The sequence below is a fragment of the Corvus kubaryi genome, unplaced genomic scaffold, assembly GCF_017639235.1.
Source record: "Corvus kubaryi isolate FWS band 111438036 unplaced genomic scaffold, C.kubaryi_AGA036_p1.0 37264, whole genome shotgun sequence".
Lineage (NCBI taxonomy): Eukaryota > Metazoa > Chordata > Aves > Passeriformes > Corvidae > Corvus > Corvus kubaryi.
The window spans coordinates 640,055-657,441 of NW_024581079.1; the positions used below are offsets into that span (position 1 = coordinate 640,055).

Genomic DNA, 17,387 nt, shown 5'->3' on the forward strand with positions numbered 1-17,387 from the left:
ATGACCTCCAGAAGTCCCTTCCAACCTCAACCATTCTGTGATACATCTCAGTCACCCTGCTCATTCCAAAGCTGAAAAAAGAAAATCACACCCTCAGATGCTTCATTTTTGAGTTACTTCAGGAAAAAAACTTTGGTGCATGATGCTGAGAGCCACTGCACGTATTCGGAGCACTGCTGAGTACAACAGTAGGTTATGTGGGGGCAACAGCCCCCTGTCACAGACCTGCAGACTCAAGGTCTCACCACAAAAGTGCTCTTAGGAACTGGACAACCTTAGTAAGCAGCAAGGGAGAACAAGACCTCTTGCACCACCAAGCTGGGCACTCACAAGCTAAAAGCCAGTTAAACCCAAGACACGCACCTGAGTGCGACATGGGGAGCAGCTCACTGCCCAAGGCTGGTGCAACGAGCCAGGAGTATCAGAACTGGAAAGAGAATCAGCCAGGGTGCAGAAAAGCATTTTTTCAGGCTCCTTTGACATAAGGAAGAAAGCACCTTTCCCATTCCAGGCAACTTACATGCAAGCATATACAGCTTACAGAGAGCAATGCCCTTTACCATTGGACTTTACAAATATCAAGTGTCAAAATGTTTATATATTCCAGAATCAGTGTAAGAGGCCGAATTTTCCATTGCCTTGAATCTCCAGCAACCACTTAAACAAGGACAAAATGGAAGTGTCTGTACTAATTTCATATATAAACACACATTGCTGTTTTACAGTCCTTACTGGATTTGATATTCAATGATTTTGTGCTTAATTCTTATTTTGTCCCCACTAGTCATTTAATAGCCTATGTAGCTGGTGACAGCAACAAAACAGAGTTCTCACAAAATGGGAGGAACTTCTTCAAACTTGAGCAAGACAAAATTCAAAAGGCCAATGGAGGTCACAAAGAAACAGACCCCTCCACACAGGCACACACACTCCGCTCCACACATACACACCATGCTCCTGGCCATTGGGCAGGAAGAGATTTTAAAATGCAAATTAGATATCCACGTAGTAACAAATCATTGTGAGTAGAAAACCTTTCAGCCCAGTACTTTAATTTCAAGATGACATATAGTTTAATGTTGGTGCTATAAAACCTCAGTGCTGTTTTTAACTTGCCGTTCTGCTCTCCCCTCAGATTTACTGCAACGGAATTGAACCAGGGTTATAAAGAGCATGTGTAGTTAAAGAAATTCTATTTGATCCTGGAAATAGTTTCAGAATGGACAATTAAATCCATTTTTCCAGCAACTTAGATAGTCTCAGCAGTCAGTGTTGTAATTTGTTGTAAAGCCTACCACACATGAAATATCGTGGCTATCAGCTTCTGACTTTTTAATGGTGTGATGCCAACCACAAGAGCTCTTTAATACAGTAAAGCTTAAAAAGACCAGAAAAAGAACATTTTTTCATCTTCTTTTTTCAAAACTGAAAATTTCTCAGACTCTTGAGACAAAAGGCACCACAAAAAGACTTTTATATTAATTGTCTATGATATGCAATTCAAATATTCCTACAGGAAATTGCTAATCTTAGAGTGATATTAATATAAGCATGACTTAAGATACCAAGTAGGACTGCATATGGATCAAACAAGACACTTAAGAAGACTTCTTTTGTGGCTTGGGCATGAGGATGGGACAGAAACATCTGACAATTGTTTGTCTTTTTTAAAAATCTGGACAGAGCATTTTATTCCTCCCTGACATAACCTCTACTCTCCTAACAAGGGGTTACACTCCTTTCACTGTGTTCTTTCTCTCACCTGGAGTGAACTCAAGATATGCTGTGGATTCCTGCAAAGTACCAAAGCAGACAGCTCCTGATCTCAGTTGTCCTATCTATACACTGTGACACTGCAAAATAGAAAGAAATATTCCAAAAGGGAAGCACAAAACTTAGTGTATGAGGAAATAAGTCTCATTCATATGTATATGTACATACACACACATACAGAGCTAGGGAATCCTTAGGTTGGAGACCACCTTTAAGTTCCTCAAGTCAAATCATTCCCTCAGCACAGCCAAGCTCACCACTAACCCATATCCCCAAGTGCCACATCTACACATCTTTTAAATCCCTCCAGGGGTGGTGACTGTTCCAATGCTTGAAAACCCTTTCCATGAAGAATTTTTTTCTAGCATCCAATCTAAACCCTGGTGCGACTTGAGGCTGTTTCCTTTTGTCTTGTCACTTGTTCTTTGGGAGAAGAGACCAACCCTCACCTCATTACAATCTGCCTTCAGCTAGTTGTAGAGAACAGTAAGGTCCTCCCTGAGCCTCCTTTTCTCCAGACTAAACAGCCTGCCCCAACACCAAGGTCAGGCTGACGGGCCTGAAGTTCCCCAGAGCCTCCTTCTGGCCCTTCTTGTAGGTAAGGATCACAGTTGCCCACCTCCAGTCAGCCAGGACCTCCCCAGTAGCCAAGACTGCTGGTAAATGATGGACAGTGAGCACTCCCACCAGCTGCCTCAGTACCCCTGGGAGAATGCCAGATGGCCCCACAGACTTGTGTGTGTCTAAGTGGTGTGGGAAGTCACTGAGCATTCCCCCCCAGATTATGGTGCTTCATTCTGCTCCCTGTCCCTGTCTTGCCTCTTGGGGAGTTGTGTACCTGGACAACAACTGGAGTTACTACTAACCACTGAGGCAAAGAAGGCTTTAAGTATCTCAGCCTTTTCCTCATCCTTTGCCACTATATTTTCCTCTGCATGCAATAAAGATGGGAGATTATCCTTAGCCCTCCTTTTGCTGCTATGTATTTACTTTTTAATGCCTTTTGTGGCACTAGGCTGATTGAGTTCCAGTTGGATTTTGGCCAAACTATATAGCACACATATAGGAGCATGTGTGTATAATACTAGAGGCAGAATGAACCCATACTCTCCTAGGTTCCTGGAGACTGTTCCATTCTTCCAAACCTGAAACTCTTAGTAACAACAGATGAAGAAGCTTAGCAGAAGAAAACAGAAGAGGGAACGCCAGACAGAATGGCTGTGGACAGCCATGCCATGTGTTGCTGTCACCTGGAGGGTCACACTAAGTCCACACTGCAAAAGACATTGGAGGCAGACTAAGGGAAAAGGTTTGAAGTGCAACTGACAGTTTGTTTGGATCGGGCCTATCTGAGCAGATACTGCTTTAGAAATATTTACCAAATATACCTCAAACTCCATGTAATTAAGAAAACTGAGTAAGATGTTTGTAAGAATTTAATTTTATGAAAAACTCTAACTCACATCAGATTAACAGATCAAAATCTGACCTTTTACAACTAACACATTCAGCCACTTGTTTGGTGTCTTGCCTGACCCACAGGACTTCTGACAGCACACAACCTTTCCTCTTCTGTTGTGCTTTCCAACTGAAAGATCATACAAAAGTCCCTTAGCTGAACTTTACCCAGAGCTGGTCAGGTGGCCTACCAAGCTCCCTCTGCTTATGAAGGAAAATGCCATCAAATGCTGGTTTTTTCCAACTGGGTTGGAAGGTTATTTGATGTCAAGCACTACAATGGTCAGGCATGACGCTGAACACTGAAATAGCTGCAACCTGTGCATGGTGGGAAGAAATAAAACACAGTTGTCATTTTCAGGGCTTCAGTTCTCCACCCCACCTTTAGTTCAGGAGTTTCATTTTTTTAAGTGAAGCATCTTGGACTGCCCTGAATTTCATCTCATGTCTGGATGGGGCTCACTATTCAAAGGGCATGTTATCAATTCCTGATGTCCAGGAACAGAACAGTACCTGGAGAATTTTTCGTCTCTATCTCAGGACAAAAAAACACAGTCAAAAATATCCTGACAGAAAAAATATTACCTTGTAATCCCCATGTATGTACTCAAGGCTCTGACTGCTTGGTGTCTCCAGCTATGTATTATAGAATCTAAATTTATCATTAAAAGCCATAACCTTTAGCTAAAGAAAATCTAAGGATCAAAAGAGCAGAGCAAAGGGATGATAAATTCAATATGATCTCCTGTGTAATATCAGACAGGAATTTTGCTCTGTATCTCCTGCCTGCAGGGAGCTGCCCAAAAACGAGGCTTTCAGTGCAGATATTACACACACAAGATTAACTCTTAAAAATACACTTAGTTTTGATTTGTTCACCTTCAGTACTCAGCACAGTTCTGTGCTATTCAGGAAAGGCAGCACATTTCGAATACAGACATAGCATTTCCTCACCCCTGCTTGCATCCCTGTACAACACAAGCACAAACATGCTGGGGTCTGCCTCTGTCCACAGGGTATGAAAATCTCCCCCTCATTCCATGAAATATTAAAACAGATAACAGCACCAGTCGATTTGAAAGCTTTAACTGCTCAGGCATTACTATCAAGCTACCATGTTTATCCCTCAAAACTCTTCTCTCTTTGATGACTGCTCCATTATTCAAGGGTCAAAGGCCCCGGTTTAACCCAATAGAGAACAGAATAAAACCTGTCTACAGAAAACAAATGGTGAAACAAATTCACTCTCCTATTTCATTTATTTTAATAATAAATGGAACATTTATTTTTAGAACTGCACTGATTTAAATCCTCTAATTTACTGTGACATACAAAAGCCAGGATACTCAGCCTTAAATTCCTGTGTTCTGAAGACCACACCAACACTAGCCAGAGTATCAAAAACTGTAGGTAAACATGGTGATGAGGAGGAATCAGGGAACAAGAGAAACTGTAGCAGCCGGTCTGACACTTGTCAAAGCAGACTATAAGGCTGTCAACAAAATTTTTCAGGCATTGAGGCAAAGAGTTTCAAGGCTGGATGTCAGAATTTGGCTAAACCAAGTTGCATTTGAATGAGTTGCTAGAAAAAACACATTGCAGAGAATTTGCAAGGAATACTTTTTTCAAGTTAATTGTCTTGCCACAGGTTGCAGTGATGACTACGTGCCTTGAGCACTGCTCACACTTGTGCTGGGGAAGCTGAGATGAGGCTTTACTAATTTATACACTGAGTTGAGTCTTTGCAAGATTCTGCCATTCAGAATATTTCTTCTTGACAATGCCCTCCTACATGCGTGGATTAAGATTTTTGTCTGAGTTTGTTCTTTAAGTAATAAAACACTGGCTGCCTTGTATCATGTGCAATAAAAATATACACTTATACTGTAAAGCATGAGACAGTTTCCAGCAGTTGTGCCTCATTTTACTAGAAAGAGCAGAAATGCCTAAACAGTCCTCTGCTTGATGCTTCAGTGTGTTCCATAAATGAATTCTCCTTCCTCCCACTTCATGTTCACTGCTCATTTTCTTTCTAAGCTGATCACACTAATGGTTTCACCCTTGTCTATTTGTGTGGGTTTGAAATTGGACAAAGAATCTCTCATACCTACTTTCAGAACATTTTATTTCTTATCTTGATAACATGCATTAGGAGTGTGATAAAGTGGTCTCTATCAGCATTTTCCTCAGTATTTAGATGAGATCATTTTGACTAGCAAGGCAGAAGCAGAAATTCCAGATGAGATCATTAAAAACAATGCTGTTGAATGCCAAGGAAATCCAATCTGAACAGGTCTCATTATCACACAGGCTATGGACTATCATGAGCAAGTCTAAACTATATACATTGTCAGCTTTCCTTTCAATAGCCTAAATACTGGCTGTCCTTTGCTCATCCTTTCCTACCAAAGTGCTCTATTTTTCAACAAATCTTAACTTTATTCCACAATCGGCCCATCTCTGACCTCAATCCATTATTATGAGGGAGGCTACCAAGACGAGTGGAGGGGTGGAACACCCTGCTTCCCTGCTATGAGGAAAGGTTGAGAAAATTGGGATTGTTCCATCTGGGAAGCTTCAAATGTGGCCTTTGGTACCTGAAGGGAGCCAACAAGAAAGATGGAGAGGAGCTTTTTACAAGAGCATGTAGAGAAAGGACAAGGGAGAGTGAAATAGAGAAGGTTTAGGTTAGATAACTGGAAGACATTCTTGACTGTAAGGGTGGTGAGATCCTGGCAGAGGTTGCCCAGAGAAGCTGTGGCTGCCCCATCTCCAATGGCAGGGGTTGGAACAAGACCTTCAAGGTCCCTTCCAACCCAACCCGTTCTAGGATTCTGTGATTTCTTCTACTGAGTTTAGCAATCTGAAATGTGTTAGATGGAAGGCCTAGAGAACCAGCCTAACACACCATCACTAAGGTGCATGATAAATAAACTATCATTTACAGCCAGGTTTAGCCTCAGCTGTATTCTGAAACGTTAACTTCTGGGATAGGTTCACTCTAAATCTTCAGTTCAATAGGTTCACAGGAACTCACGAAAACAAAGTAAGCACAGTAAAAGCAAAACAAAACGCAGATAGCGTGCATTCTAAAAGATGAGTCCTGTCTGTGCATGTATTATACATAAATTGAAGTACAAAGCTCCATGACAATTGATGTTATAAGGCAAGACACTTACTCACATACATGTGCAAAGCAGCACTGCACCCAGCAGACAGCCTGTGCAAGCACCACAGCTGAAGCATACAGTTATCTTGGATGATGGGGGCAACACATAATGTGAGAAAGTTTAATACTGTCAGGTACAGCAGGGACCAGGACAGAGACTACACATTCAGCCTTACCTTTGCCACTTCCACAGGGCTTCTGACAACCCCAAAAATAGCAGTCTTTGGTGAAAAGTGTAAGTCTTCACCTCTGCAGAAAGAAAAGCATTGACATTTTATTACTGATGTGCTTTCCCACAAAAGGTGAAAGAATGTCATTGCAGGTCTAAATAAATTCTGCTTGTAACAATGGTTGCACAATTGTACATTTTATAGTCTAAAGAACAGTTACAACATTACATCTCAACTATTCCATTTTTCTTTATAAGGAAAAAACTGCAAACCCTGTGCCTGCCCTTACAAAAGTGTAACATATAACAGTGTATACAGAAGAGAATTTGTTGAAAACACTTTAAAAAACATTTAAAAATATAAATGCTGCTAAAGTATGACCCTTTGTCTTGCTTTATAGTGGTGTGATAGTATCAGAGCAAATAAATGCCTTTCCAATTTATTTATTTACTAGTACCTTAGCAGATTTTAATTTTGTTGACACCTGCCCCAAAAAAGGTTAAAAGCTTGCCCATTCTGACTCTCACACTGCCTTATTCTAATGCATATGAGGGCAATTACTACTTGACAACTCTCTGATGAATAACTGTGCTCTTTGCTAAGCTTGTCACATTGATCACTGGCCAGCAGTACAATTAATAAAGAATTGCTGTTCACATAGCACATTAATAACTAGCCTGAACTAGAGGTGGCAAGTCTGGTAGATCCAGAGCATTTTAATCTTTCATACCCTGCCAGCTTGGAAGATTAAAGGAAATCTGCAAGACAGCCTCCACATGCCAGCACTGGGTTCCATGACATCCCAACCAGGGTTACAAAGTTGAGGCCTGATATTTCATTAATGCAACTTAGTTGGACATTTCAAGCTTCATTTCCAAATGCTGCATTGCCTTGTGGTCAAAACATTATTTATTTCTTTCTCCTTCCTATTTATATTTCTGAAAGGTAGAATTGATTAAAGTTGTCAGTTCAACCAGAATTCATTAGAAAATAATGGCCATAAATTTAGTGCACTCTCAAAAGTTGCTTAATAATTCCATAACATTTAGAATGGAAAAAAATCAATCTAGGAAAGGTCCCACCTCTTCAATATAGAAAAAAAAGTATGAATTAAAGTCCAGTCATGAGCAGCAAGTCTAGAGTTTTCCCCCAACATTTTAGAGTATATTTAATTGCTGCTTCTAGAGTTTTGCTGACAAACAGGCTTCAAGAAGTTTATTTTTTTACTTCTAGGATATATTATGATCTGTTCTTTTAGTCAAGTCCACAGAGGACAGAACGTTCATTTAGCAGAAAAATATTTTCAAGAACCCCAGCAAGCTACTCTGTCATCCTTGGAAATATCTGTGCTTCTGTTCTGCATTATGGGAAAATTCCAGCTGCATCTCAAGCCTTGGATCGACAATATCCACATCAGGATCTCTGCTATTGTCTGTCCTCAGCTTTGCCCAACTTCCAGTCACTTGAGGCTGATCATTCCTGGCAGCCACAAGGAAATATGGCACAGTAGAGATTCTCCACAAAGATCAAATAATGACCTTTTAATTGCACTAGCTTTATTAAGAAGAAGTAACACAGGGGAGGTAAAACATTACAAGAAAAAAAGAATGTGATGTTCCACCTTCCTTAAGAGATATGAAAGGCAGGAGAAATGTTTGAAAGGACCTCACTAATCCTAATCACTAGTCATCAGCCAAGAATAGTGAAATGGGATGAAAAAAGAATCCATATCTCTAGCAGAGCCCACCATGTGGAAGGGCACTGATTCACGTGCTCCCAGGTACCAAGGAGCAGGTGTCCCGCCACTAGCACTATTCACCTTCAGTGGGCACTTCAAATCATTTGTATTTTATTCCAACTTCAGAGATTTTGTAATTCCCACCCCTGGCACAGAACAGTTCTTTTCCACACAGTTCTAGAGAGAAACACAGGGATCTTTATAGCTTATTTGAATTTGACCTGCATTGTCCTGCATCGCAAATATTCTCTTCTTGTTCTCCCATTTTTAAGCCGTCTGCCTGACATATCCATTCCAACTTTCTCCCAAGTGTTTCCCAAGAGCACCAGGAGTGTTCAGCACACCACCTCAGGCAATGACCAGATCACCACTGAAGTATCTGTTCCAGCAGATAAACACAGTCCCACCAAAATACCCGAAATACCCGTTCCTCCTAAAGCTGTCAAAGTACAGAAAGTCTTAGGATAAAGCTTCCTAGGCAACCTGAAGTACTGCAGTTCTGTCCCAAGGTTATGGCTGACAGCAGCCTGCTCACCCGTGGAGAGAGATTTGCTATTAGCTTATCTCAGTGAACTCAGCCCAGCTCATGGCCCAGGAATGGATTATACCCATAGGCAGTTTGCTAAGGATGTTCTCAGCCTCCTAAAGTCCTTCAGTTTTCAATACCTTGCTTCACAGAGCCAATAATGGAAGTTGTGCCATCAGGCTGTCTTGCTATGGTATTTTTTATTATGCTTCACTTTGCCTTTGGTTTCAAGGGCATATTTAACACCCATAGGCAAATACAATGGGATATCTTATTTGTCTATGTACATTACATTATAATAAAAGTGACATAGCAGAAGCAATGTGGACTTTGGAAGCTCCTTCTCCCTCTGTTTTAATAGAAAAGTTTAATAAGGGAATCTTGACTTCTAGTAATGAAATGAAAGCCTATTGAAGTAGCATAATACACTGACAGTGGATGGAATCACAGTTTGCACTTCATTACAAAGATGGCTTTCGTAAGATTACCCATGCAAATTAGTTGTCTCCTTCCTATGTGTTTAAGGGTTGCAGAACCAAAAGACATTTGTATTGTAAATTGTGAATGGAAAGACAGCAGCACCCAGTTATAACACCAGTTAAAGTCAACTCCTAGGAGTGCATTTTCCTTATACACTCTACTTTCCCAGCTTAATGCACCAATTCAGCTGCAGAGATTCAATCTACCATGAAAATTTGCACGCAAACTTTTGGAGAAAATAATATGCATGCAAAATGTCACTAGAAAGGATTATCATGGGAAACAAACTTGTAACAGCCCACTGAGGATGGATAAAGGAGAGCTGTCAGAAGGAATAACACAACTGACAATCCTCAAAGATGGCAGGAGCCTCTGGAAAAAGATGTAGAAGTAAATTCCAGGTATTTCTATCAAGTGTTCTCAGCAGAGGCAATACCAGGGCAGTGGGAACCGGTGAGATAGCTCGATGCCAAATGCTGGGGTTCAGAAGGAAGAGACTGCTGGTGCAAGCTATTAACCAGTGGCCTGGAGGTCCTGCCATCAAATGAGAAGTGGCAAAGTCCCATATCCAGTTTTATACCATCTGTTCTCCCTAGCTGGCCAATTTTGTTTATAAGAGAAAAGAAATAATTGACCTTTAGGAGCTAAACACTAAAAGTAACATTTACAAACTTTTCAAAGGAAACAGGTAAAACAAGCTCTTTTCCAATGCATTTGTTCTTTTGGTTTTATGAAGGGGCTGTTGAAGGGAGTTGTCACAGCAGGAGAGTCTCAAAATGCCCTCTAGCAGTCACCCTTGCAAAAGTCAGAGGAAGAATTTTTCCAAGGAAGTCTTCAGAGTGAAAACAGGTAAAATGCAGTGATGACAACTGAGACTGAACTAAAAGGTTCTACCTTCTGTCAACATGTGTGCTCTCTGCAAGGCCCAGCATAAATGGGTCCTATCAGCTCACAAGGAGTTTGGTGCACTGCCCCACTCCAGAGTTTCTTCTTTTTTTTTTTTTTTTTTTTTTAGGGACCAATTTTTAGTCAATGAAATGTGCTCACAGAAACCCAAACCAACCCACTGCAGGCAAAGTAACAGACTGAAGGAGCAGGAGTGATTGCCACTGAGATGCTTGTCCTGATAGTTCTGTGGCTTGAAACTGGTGCCTGAGGCACGTCCAAGTCTGAGGTAGTTTAGAAAGCATTAGGCATTCTGGTCCAGCTATTTTCATGTGCAAGGCACTGAAAGGCAGAAGGTAGCTCATCCTTGACTGGGACTTGCAGTCCCTCAGGGCCCTGTTCACAGCAAGTATTAAAATACAGAATAAAGCACAGCATCTTTACTGCCATGGCATCTGCTCCCCAACAGCCAGACTAGCCACAGTTCTGGTAGGGCTCAGTGAGGCAGGATATGAGAGGTGACTGGCAGGACCAGAGACATCATCCACTGACATGGAAGTGTCTGAATGCAGCCGGCAGGAGAGCATGCGGAAGCAAAGCATATTTTGGAAATAACACAAATTTAATCATCAGCTGAAGTAAATTAAAAGGTGCTAGCCTTCAAGGATTCGTTCAAATAATTTTTGGTGAGCAGATGTCCTCATAGGCAAGAGGAAATCTTCCCTCTGGGAGAAATCCACTTTGGAGAGAGATCACTGGAAAGGGGCCTTCAGGAGTCTGTTTTAACTCCTACTCTGAGACACCCTATTGATGTCCTGAACAGCCAGATGTGTTAGTTAAGCACCCAGAACATGAAGAGATAGGAACAAACCCCAGGGTCAGTGAGGTATTCAGTCAGGGAGATGCTGCTCAAGATCTTTGCCTCAGTGTCTTGGGAAGAGGGAGGTTATGGGCAACATAAGGAACATGTAACATTTCTGAAAGGGAGAGAGAAGAGGAAGTGTGACCAGAGACTCCAGTGTGTGTCTTTCAGGCTGTGATGTACAGTATTCACTGAACCCCTGATAATAACTGGGGAATGAAGAAAACTAAACAAAGACAACACAAAAGCCACAGTTTTCAAGCAAAAAGGGACATGTGGCAGTTCAGATACCCAAAAAAAGCACAGCACCCATGATAAGAACTGGAATTGCCTATTCTGTCTTCCAAATTTAGCTCAGCATGAGCCAGAAGTGGTAAAATAAGTGCTCTACATTTAGTGCCAACGACTCACTATAAATGGTGATACTTTTGGTTACATATGCTGCTCACTGTCGTAAAGAGTTGCCTTGAAAGTTGCCCCTACACAAAGATATCTCTGCAGGAACTCTGCCTTGGTTAAAGAAAAATTTTATATGATCTGCTCCATGATCTCAAGAATTTCTGTCAGGCCTTGATCTTTGTGTAGTGGGTTCAGGGGTGAAGCAGCCCATGACTGTACTGGGAACCCTTGCATGGATAAGGTGGGAGCAGCACTGACTGTACCAGGAACTCCTGGTGTCTGGCTAAGGTGGGGGATGAGAGTGGGAATAGTCAGTCACACCCTGAGAGCCCTGGAACATTCCTTACCTGAACTGTAACCAGACTGGCATGAAAACATTGATGTTGGAGCTTTGCAAACACCAGTAATTACCAGCCTGGATTGTGGCCAGGGTGGAATTTCACTGTGACTAAAACCAATCATCTTGTGACCCTATAAACAGGGGTCCTACAGGAGGCACCTTGAACACTCCTGGACTGCAGCAGGCTGCAACCAGCATCTCTGTGAGAGGATGCTCTCAGAGCTCACAAACCCTCAAGTCTGCAATAGTCAGAGGACCCTTGCTGAAAGCTGACAGTGGAGCCTAGGCTGATAGCCCTACTCCTCAAGGCTCAACCCTTTCTCAACACGAGAAATGTCAACACCTTTGAAATGTAAGTCCGTATAAACGCACTAAGTCTGCCCAATTCTTAGAACTCAGCAGTCAAATACAACATTGAAAGGGCAGCATATAGATGATGAGCAGGGATAACTATATTGTTGAGTTAAGATAATTGCAGTAGAAAAAAAAAACGCAGGAAAATAAGGTGCATATACTAGGAAGACTGCAATAGAAAGTATCCACTCGACTTTAAGAGACTTTGATATTTGTATAGCATGTTCAAGCAGCTCTTCTGCCTGGCACTGTGGGTTTGCAGCTGGGACAGCAGGTTCCTTCCTGCTGAACTTCAGCTTCATGGCATCTGTTAGTGAAGGGCTGGACACTACATCTATGGAGATGCATGTGGAGAGGACTGTAAGTAGGTTGATTGCACTGCAGGACAACGTCCTTGAAAAAGAAAAACAAATATCCATTCAGTTAAGTGAAAATCGAGGATTTACTCCCAGGTTTCTTTAAAAACTGCATCACCAACTCATACTTTAACTTAAAAATCTTGCTCTTTCACAAATTTTAGGTATTTGCATTTTAGAAAAGGCCATTTGCCAAGACAATAGTATTTAAGTAATTAAATATGAAGTTGCAGATCTCTTTGATAAAACCCTTAAAAATATGAAAGGAGTGAAACCAAAACACAATGAGGAGTCAAGCAAGTCAGTCCCAACTACTAATGGCTGTACTATTAATCATATAATTAATGGATATTTAGTGTTTAGAATACCTGGAATAACTGGAATCTATCTGCCAGTGTGCCATGGTCCAGCAATCCCCAAATATGAACACCTAGCCCAGAGTCACAGATTGTTGCAGCTCAACCCACATGTAAAGATTGCAAAGAGAGCACGTTGCATGGATGGAGCTTTTGTTCCTTATCCAAACAGAGCAAGTCCAGTGCCCACAATCTACTATCAGCTCAGAGACTTTTTTTTTTATCACTATTTTTAACCCTAGTTCCTCATAAATACATTCACAGGCACCATTTAAAAGTCACTTCTTTGTTCAAAGGAAATGGAACACAACAGCAGGAAGAAATTATGCAGTAACACACCAGGGCAAGCTGTATGCAAAGGAAACCTGCCAAAACTGGTTCTTCCTCCTTTTCTTCAAGGCAGCAAAGTTTTTTTCCTTAAGCTGTCTCACTTGAGGGCGCTTATAAGTATACAGTAAAGAGTCAAAAATCCTTTTCATTTTCCTCTCTTTCAGGCTGTCATCAGCATCATTGCCATGACACCAAACCTCCCTCGACATTGCTTTGTGAGTACACAACTGTGTCATACACTTCAGGCTGACTAAGCACAGCACTCCAGCAGCATTTCCATGGCCCCGAGCCCTGATGCTCTGAGTGAGGAATGGAGACCTGACCACAGCACTGCAGAAAGCTCTTTCCCTCTTCTTTCCCAAGGCTGTACCCATCAGAATCCACAAGGTTTTTGTCTCTTCTATATGAGGCTTTCCTCTCCAATTTCTCATTCACATCAAAAGCATGCCCCTAATTTGAATATATCAAGTCAGGTAAGGTAACAATACAATACAATACAGATGCAAGTTGTCTGTATCTTCCCAGGGCCACACAACTTGTAGAAAGTGTTTATAGCTCCAGATGCCTGTATTATTGAATTTAAAATAAAAGCAGCATTATTTGTAGTTTCAGTGGACAACTGACTTGATATAATTTATCCTCACAGCAAACCTGTTTTTCAAAAAGAAAATTCTCACTTTAGTCTTAAAGAAAAGAAAAAAAAAACCCAAAGAAGCACACAGATAAAAATCTGGTTTGAGGCCCTACAACATAAATTAAGTTAGCACAGCAGGGCTTTCACTGTAATAATTTAACTTGTCAGTTCACATCATTGACTAACTTGAGGAATTCATGGGGCTTAACTGATCAATATAATAAACAGTTTGGATGGCTCTGCAGGAACAGCCCAGTCTTAATTTGAGGTCAGTTCTAATTCCTTTTAAGTCTCATTAGCAGAAGCCAATGTAAATCCAGAGATGTGAGGACAAAAGCAGAAAGCTTTGCATCAACAGCAAGGCCAGCACAACAAAGCAATGTCCAGTTGAATTGTATGCATCCCAAGTGCAATCTCTTCCAGGTCTCTGGCATGGAACAAAAAGCCTGTGTAATCACTGGCAATAAGGGGGGAGAGCCCTAGGTTCTAGGATGTTTTCTCTAGTTTCAAGTTGAAAATCAACCACAGGTGTACCAGGCCAGATTTGCAGCTAGCACAAAAAGGCTTCATTCTAATGAATTCTGCAGAGAAAGCCAATGTCCAGCTGCCAAGTTGTTGAAACAGCACACTTAAGCAACTGTTGCCTTTCACCCTTCATTTTCTCCAGCAATTCCCTGAACGCCTGTCCCAGCCTGTGACTTTGTACAATCTACTGCATGAGCTGACTACCATCAGGAGCAGCACAGCAACACCAGCATTGGCACGGAGCCACCAAGCCCTGTCTCAAGTCCAGCCGCACAGACGTATCTCTGGAGTCCCAGCCTCACATGTTGACTGGCAGTGCAGCTTTAGGGAAGGCAGAGCTCTGCAGGCTCTGTGAACTGGGACCCACTGCTCCACCCTGAGCTTAAAAGCTGGCTTCAGAAGAGGGGCAGCTCTGCACCTATGGAGAAGTCCCTTTGAATACTGATCTGTTTGCCCAGTGTGCAAAAAGATTGAAGAGTGCTGCTTTAGTCTTTCCCATCTCCTTCCAAACAGCTACATTTAATCGCTCTCAAAGGAAAGGAACTTCTCAGGCCAAAACGTCTGACTGAGCAGAGTGGCAATATGTGAATTCCACTAAAATGAGTGAGAAAACTGAAGCTATCAGGTAATTAGTGAGTGTTCTTTTTCCTCAGCCTAAGATGCTAGCTGGAAAAACTCTTAGAGCTAGAACTCATGGCCTATTACCTTTACCCACACCATGCCATCATCCCTAAATGAAGTCCAAGGAAATCAACTAATTTGTGCTGACTCATAGGAAAAACTTACCATGAAGCCAGGTGAAATAGCATTGCATGCACCCAAGGAATTAAGTTCAGGTAAGGTCACCAGCCTGTGGACAGATGTTTCTGCAGCAGAGTGAAAATGAAAGAAACATGCAAATCACTTCTGTTTGAGGAGCCAGTCGAAGGCCAAGTCTGTAGGCTGTGAATCCATAAAGGAAGAATCGAACTTCATAAATTCAAGGACTAAACCCATTTTTATCTCAAGAGGAAGGCAGCAAAAAACAAAATGCATGGTAGTGACAATGACATGTCAGAAAACCAAATGCATTCAATAATCCTCCCATTTTCCCAATTTACTTGTTCTACCATTCTATGTGGAACAAAACATATGCCTCACACCTGAGAAACTCAGCTCCTCAGAAAAAATATCCTGAGCCTGATTAAAACGCAGTTGAAGAGGATGGAAAGATGACTTCCATGCACTGTTATTCAGGTGCATAGAAAATATTAATGGATGGTTAAAAAAGTGGCTGAGCTTGAGAGGAAGACAGACTCCTTAAAAACATATCAGGACATCAGCTGCAGAAAAATTTCTGGAACTGTGTAACTATTGTTGCATCCAAGCTCTGTACTTCCCAGTGCCCCAGAGTGAGTTTACATTTTAACAGGAATGCCATAGAAACATTAAAAAAATCAATCTTCTCTTATAATTCTATATGGAACAGAAGCACATTCAAGGTATGCTTCAAGGTGCCTGCTTCGAATTTCAAATATGAAAGAGTGTTTACTCTGTTTCATGTGTTGCAGACCAACTGTCAAGCCACAGAAAGATTGCTGAAGCCAGCTCTGAAATATCATTTGCCCAGATAAGTCAAACATCACTTGTTTTCTGAAGTGAGGCTGATGAAATCGTTGTGGTGATTGGAGTGGCCAGTGCTGTAAATGAGCGTGGCTTCAGTCCTTGACATTCCATATGTGGCTTTTCCGCACAACACAGCTCAGTGAGTGTGTCATTTTTCAACTGCACAAAGACAAAAAGCAAAGCATAGATCTTGCAAGTGATGCAGAAAGAACATTCTGAGAAAGCCAGATCTTCATAACATTCAGATTGGTACCACTTTCACTCTGGTAAAAAAAAAAAATCAGTGTTTTGGTAACTAACTTTGGACCATCACTACATTCATACACATAAAGATGCCAAATCCTTTTCTAAACTCTTTTCCTTATTAACACAGTGTCCAAGTCAAATGGTCTATTTCCTCCATGTTTTTCACCATGAAAGCCATCCCAGTCACCACACTGCACTCTCAGCCTCTGCTGATATCTGCACACAAATTCCTTTTTTGACACAGAAAATTTACAAAAAATATTTCCCCCTGCCAAGTGTTAAGACACTTGCTCCAAATTTGCACAAGGTATACTAAACCCCAAGCCTCAGCTCTCCTCCTATCAATTCACACAACACAGGCGTTATATGAAATGGACCATCGCTTAATCTGTCAGCAATGCTTGCAATGAGAAAAGCTCACGAGGACCTCACCATAAATTTCTCATGTTTAAATGGAGAAAAAGGTATGGAATAATGTCATACATGTCAACTTTTCAAGTGAAACAATTCTGTGATACACAGACTGCTAATCTTCCATGTAAATATAGGCCAGTGTAAAGTGTCTAACCTCTAACTGAAAGAGAAAGATCAAATGAAAGCACATTTTTTAAGATGTTTTGCTGCCAAGGAAAAAGGCTTCTCCCAGTAAATGGTGCTTTACTCTGAAATCTATTTTCCCTGAACTGAACGTTGCACTTACAAAAGAAATCAAAGTGAGATATCTAGGAGGAAGTTTTACCTTCTCATCGTGAAAGCTCCTAGATACACAATTTAAAACAACCATGACTCCTCAGGTTTACAGAAACAAGAACAACTTTCACATGGCCAATTCTCACTGGCTGACTTGGTTCAGAACTCCTCCCTTGCGGAAAGCCCCATCAGCAGATACCTGCTCTGATGGCTTTTGTAATAGGGGGAAAAGCTTGCTTTTTCACTGGAAATAAACCCATATCCATAACTTTCACTCTGGTTTTTATTGCGTCAATACTAAAGAATGACTCAAAGGAGACATGTGGTTATGTGCAACAGCTGAGTATCTCTGGTGGGCGGTCCCAAAACTACAGGACAACTCCGATGTCAAGACTTCTCAGGGTTTAAAAGCTGTGTGATTACACATAATCAAACCCCTAAGCAGGGCAATTTTCCTTCTGAACCACTTGAACCCCAGACACTGCTGCTTC

The 17,387-nt window shown here is 41.4% G+C and overlaps 1 long non-coding RNA gene across 2 annotated transcripts in view; it reads right to left on the bottom strand.

Annotated features, from left to right (window-relative positions):
* LOC121662868 overlaps nt 1–15,296 on the bottom strand; it is a 118,552-nt gene extending 103,256 nt beyond the window's left edge. For both annotated transcript variants that reach the window (XR_006015461.1, XR_006015460.1), the window contains exons 1-2: nt 15,142–15,296; nt 6,577–6,649 (exon numbers count right to left, since the gene is read on the bottom strand). This is a non-coding gene — a long non-coding RNA (uncharacterized LOC121662868). The remainder of the gene's footprint in view (nt 1–6,576; nt 6,650–15,141) is intronic.
* Nucleotides 15,297–17,387: the final 2,091 nt, after the last annotated feature.